We start from the raw sequence: 6070 nt of genomic DNA on the forward strand, positions 1-6070 counted from the left end.
CTCAATTCTTATTAATCATAAATTTTCATTATGATCTTCCTACACGATAATATATTAAAACCAGTTTTTTTTTCATTTCACAGACTGCATAATGATGTCATTATTCTTATGTCAATAATATTCATAATGTTCTGAAAAATAGAGTTATTTATTAACTTCCTGAACACAATCAGCCAACGCTTTTTGCAGCTTTTATAGCGGGCCGTCAGAAACAATAGGGTCCATGGGGAAATTTGCAGAGGTGTTTTGAATGATGCCCAAAATATTTGGGAAACAAATAGATAGGGTCCATAGGGAAATTGGCAGACGTGTTCTAAATGATGCACAATATATTTGGTAAACAAATGAATATTTATCATTAATAATCTAATGATTCACTTTGTTGTTATTGTACAGAAAGAAACCTATTTATGCATCATCAAGGAAGGTTAGTATACCACTAACTGGATTGAAACTACTCTCCCACAAGTTTTATTATCTCCCCCTGTTTGGGATACGAAAACTACCCCACCACAAATATGCTCAGACCAGCCCAGTGAGATAATAACTACGGCAGTATCATCTACAGTGTGGGAATGTGGTCACAGAGTTTCTGTAGGTATGAAAATGTAAATATCAAAGTCCAGAAATGGTTTCATGTAGACACTTGCGTCACGGTAGTGATTTTTGCAGGTCAGAGAGAACATATTTTCCAGTTACCCCCCCCCCCAAATTCCTGCCCGAATTGCAAACAAGGGTCCCAGTTTGATCCATGGACTGTCTGCATACCTTTCTGCTCCTAAGACACTTGTATACAGGCAATGATAGTGTATACTTATACATGCCAGGAAGAACACACTGCAGTCGATATGCATCATTTATAATGATGAAATGCACATTTTGTTCTAATTTCTAAGAGTGCAACAACCTACAACACCCACCATATTATCTGTATCTCTTATATGTTTCATTTGCAAGCCAATCATCAAAGTATTCCAGAAAATGCAGTAAAAAGATAACAAAAGCTAGCTATACTTATAAGCCTTTGGCTGCACGGAATCCTGCTGGGAGGTCAAATGCTATCAAAATTTCATTGAAACTTATCAATAACACTCGACAAATATCTGAATGGTTCACCAACAGATGGTAAATTATCATGTTATTGGCTATAAACTTGTGATTCCAAAAATTCTATAGTGCAACATCTGGGTCAACAGCCAAATTGTCCCCTGAAATCATATCATTTGCATTGCAGCAAAACGTTAATATTCAAATCACATTAATTGGTTCATAGCCCAAACTGGGATATAAGGTTTTATATATATCTGCACTAAAAATGCAATAAAAACTATGTTTGCAAAATGTACTTTGGACATATGAAAGTTTGAAGTACTTCTCTTGAATTATGATAATGGCAAAATATATAAATAAAATTCATACTTTTATATGACTACTGTACAATGACAGATGGAGCTATGTTACGCCATATTTTGGATGCGGTATTTTTGGCAGCATCTCATGTTTGAAATTGTTATATAACAATTTTACTTATGTATATTTCTTTACAATTATGGCATTATCCCAATATGTAATATGTACATTATATAGTAATCATTTAAGTTACTGATAAGACGATAATTACAATGATGAGGACGAAGATGATGATGATGATGATGATGATGATGATGATGATGATGATGATGATGATGATGATAATGATGATGATGATGATAATGATCAAGGACTGTTGCTGCTGCTGCTGCTGATGTCATGACTATGACAATTATGATTGATGATTTTCACATCTAATCAAGGTGATGATGATCATATATGATTATGGTGATAGCTATTAATTGTGGACTGCATGCTCCAGAACGTGTCAAAACATTATGTTCCCTCCCCACACAATTTGTCCTTACCAAAATTCTGCAGAGTTTTGGAAGGTTAATATCGAAACTTATTGCTCCCCAAATGCCACTAAACAGACCTATAGTAAATCTGAGCAAGCTAAGCTGTATAAATGGCCCTTAAGATGCACCATACATTACCAGCAAACGAGAAATTACCATTCAGATAATGTAGAACCCAGTAGAAAAGAAGCACCTGACTTATCAAATGGATGAATATAATTAACCATGAAGTAAACTGTGAAATAAAAATATTTATCTATCTTTCATTGAAACACTTAATGTCCAGTAAATACCACTTGCAAACTTATCTCTTAAAAGTTTTAGAACAAGTCCTAAATTTAATGCCAAGTTGTCATTGAACCATCACAGTATGTGCACTCTTTATTTTGAACCTAAGCTTAAATTGCTACAGCTGTACTTCAAAGTTTCCTTGTCTTCCATTTGATTATATATTTGTCATTTTTCCAGGGGAGCATATCAATACCCTTGATAACATGTCTGAGGCTTCAAACTAATTTAGATATTTTATGAACTTTTTATGAAATCCAAAATCAATTTTGGGTGGCTCAGTCTAGCCCGTGCTGGAAATATCTGCTGAACACCTGAGTCAAGCTTTTTCAAGCATTTTTTGAAGAGGAAACACCACAGTGCATCTTTATGCAGTAAGAACAGTGGATTCTGCACAGGTTTACAAAGGAACAATCAGTAACCTGCTGACTGATGAGGGTTAGCATCTTACATACACACATTTATCTTGAGTCCATTGTTGTTCTTTTTGTTGTTGTAAATTTGTTTTCACTACAGTTTTTAAGTCAAAGATTGCAAAAAGGATAAATACAGTCAAAACCCGTTGACTCTGTAGTGCTCGGCTCAATTTCCTCGTTCGTTCAAATTTGCTGTATTACAGGACCGAATTTCTTTTTACTCTATGTAAGCTGTCCGCCTTGACTTTATACTCGCGAGGCTCAAAGTGCGCTCCAACAGGTTTTGACTGTAACAACATTATTGGAAAAACACTATAACATCTTCTTAGTATCTTGTGTAAACCAGAGTACACTGAGAAAATCCACTTGTCCAGCTTGGTGACCATGCACTAGTCAAACTTGCATTTTATGCTCTGTTTCAGTAAGGTGTCAAATGAAATTATCTTAAATAATGTAACACATACTTAATTTGAATGTATAAAATGTGTATTCATTTTTATGTTCAGTATTATAATGTTTGCAATGCCTCAATATGTATATGATATATGTTTTCATGTTGTTTTTGTCATGTATATGAAACTTGGAAAATTTAACTGGACAAGTTCATATTATCTAGGACCTTGCAGCTTTAATTCACAGTGTGTGGAAATTATACACACAGTAAATGCTGAATATTGCAGTTGTTCACAGTGTGTGGAAATTATACACACAGTAAATGCTGAATATTGCAGTTGTTCACAGTGTGTGGAAATTATACACACAGTAAATGCTGAATATTGCAGTTGTTCACAGTGTGTGGAAATTATACACACAGTAAATGCTGAATATTGCAGTTGTTCACAGTGTGTGGAAATTATACACACAGTAAATGCTGAATATTGCAGTTGTTGTTTCCAAGAGTTCTGACAAAACAAAAACATCGCTAAAATCCTTTGAGTCCAGTTGGTGTTGACAATGTTAATTTCTCAAGGGTCGTCCATCAACCTGCTTATCGTGAATTTTGCGCCCGGTTAAACCCCTTCACCCACAAGGCCACTTATTTGGAGTGGATCGCCCGATAGAATTTTTTCAATCACTCTGAAGAGACCCTCAAGCAATGGTGCGATACAAATGACTGTGAAAACTAAGTCTGATAATGGTCTGAGATTATCTATATCTATTTCGATGATGGTCTAAGTTAATCCATATCTATCTTGATTTTTTTAATGAGGAAGTATTTTGACTTGTCTGTTATTAATTGCTCATTTTGAAAACTTTATGCTAAATTGCAAGGGATGATATAATAGACATTTTTTGCCATTGACATATATTGAATAACAGAACTGCACAATAGTTTATCAATACATGTCAACATAGAATCTAATCAGACACTATTAGCAGCATGGTATATACTTACATTGATAAAATTTAATCTTTGCACATAAATATCGTTCTTGCCTTTTGAAGAATTTTCTTTTCTGACTGTACAAGTTACTTTTCATTCATCTACGCACTCAAAAAATTTCATTCAAACTTTCTTATCGACGGCATTCCTTCTTCAAATATTGCAAACCCTAAATCAAATGTTATAAAACAGATCTTTAAAACACTTATCAAAAGATTGAGCGATTTAATACTTAAAATCTTTATCTACGTAATGTCTATATGGGAAGTGTATAAAACATGCTAAATTTGCAAATTGTCTACCAACGAAAAAATGAATATTTACAAATTGATCAAGTAAATATTGAATGAATCCCTTCCTAAATCCATTATAGGCTCCAAGTCCTGGGAAAATACAAAATCTCCTTTTTTTGTTCTACAATTAACACAAAGGATTCAAAACGTTAATGCAAAAGTACACAAATATTGAATTTCTCAAAACTTTTCTGACAATTTATCATACCCATTATTTTTTTTCTTTAAAGCAGGCTGCACATTTAGAAAAAACATGAAATAAATGGCATAAAAAATCTAAATATTAAGACCTGTTTTTAATTGAGCTTGAAATTTTCTCATTACTGAAAAGAACAAAGATATCTTTTTCTAGAAACATATGATAGACAACTTGATGGTTATGCAGCATATTAAACAAGAGCAAAAATCTTCCAACATTTTCAAACATCCTCCTACAACTTTGTTCTTTCTTAGCAATTTCCTTTCGCGATATGTTACACAATTTTTATTGTTTTTGATGATGAGAGGTGATTCTATATTCGGAATAGAAAAGCTTTCATGTATTTTTTTTATGCAATTTCTTCTTCTTAATTAGAAAATGACAACCTATTTACATTAAAGGTATTTTGTTGTAAGGCAATGCAATATTTTTTAAATAAAAATTGTCCACATTGTTTTAATTCTACGAAAAATGTATACCTTAAACATCATTGTTTCATTTTACAAAAAATGACAAATATGCATAAACATGAATTGTATAATACTTAAATAAAACATTCAAAAATGATACATAAAAACTAACAATATCACAGCCAGTGAAACTATATATGACATAAAAAGCATGTACTTTTAAATACAGACATACAAACATTGACAAGAAAATGCATAGACATGCAGGCAAGCTATCTAAAGAATGCAAGAGCGACAGTACAAACTAACATCCTATTGCCTCAAAGTGGAGAAGCATGCAAGACCAATTCATTCATAACTTCTTTATCTTAATTGATAACTTTCCAAATATGTTGAGATATACTTTTGTCTAACTCTGGCTTTCATTCAAAGTGGCAAGCTGATCATCTAGTTTACAGGTTTATCAGCCAGGTAAGGTTGCTGAAAAGAAGCTTCTTGTTTAACATTCTCAGGCCAAAAGAGATTTGTTCATGGTCATCAGAAAACTCATTGAATATTCTCATATCAATCAAGGGAGATAACTTTTCTGGCCATCTAATAATTATTTCAATGTTTTGTTTGCTCAAGGAGCATAACTCATGAAAAATTTCCAGATGATCAAGGGGCGTAACTCATCTGAGAAAACTTATAATTTGCTCCAGCTGATCAAGGGGAGTAACTCATCTGAGAAAACTTATAATTTGCTCCAGCTGATCAAGGGGCATAACTCATCTGAAAAAACTTTTAATTTGCTCCAGTTGATCAAGGGGCATAACTCACCTAAGAAAACTTTAGATTTGCTTCAGCTGATCAAGGGGCATAACTCATCTGAGATTTTTTTTAATTTGCTCCAGTTGATCCAGGGGCGTAACTCATCTCAGGAAACTTTTCATTTGCTACAGTTGATCAAGGGGCGTTACTCATCTCAGGAAACTTTTCATTTGCTACAGTTGATCCAGGGGCGTAACTCATCTCAGGAAACTTTTCATTAGCTACAGTTGATCAAGGGGCGTAACTCATCTCAGGAAACTTTTCATTTGCTACAGTTGATCCAGGAGCGTAACTCATCTCAGGAAACTTTTCATTTGCTACAGTTGATCAAGGGGCATAACTCATCTGAGAAAACTTTTAATTTATTCCAGTTTATCATTG

The 6070-nt window shown here is 33.5% G+C and overlaps 1 protein-coding gene across 6 annotated transcripts in view; it reads right to left on the minus strand.

Annotated features, from left to right (window-relative positions):
* Positions 1 to 6070, minus strand: part of LOC128226810 (calcium uptake protein 3, mitochondrial-like) — an 84087-nt gene that overhangs the window by 64171 nt on the left and 13846 nt on the right. The window lies entirely within an intron of this gene.

The sequence above is a fragment of the Mya arenaria genome, chromosome 3, assembly GCF_026914265.1.
Source record: "Mya arenaria isolate MELC-2E11 chromosome 3, ASM2691426v1".
NCBI lineage: Eukaryota > Metazoa > Mollusca > Bivalvia > Myida > Myidae > Mya > Mya arenaria.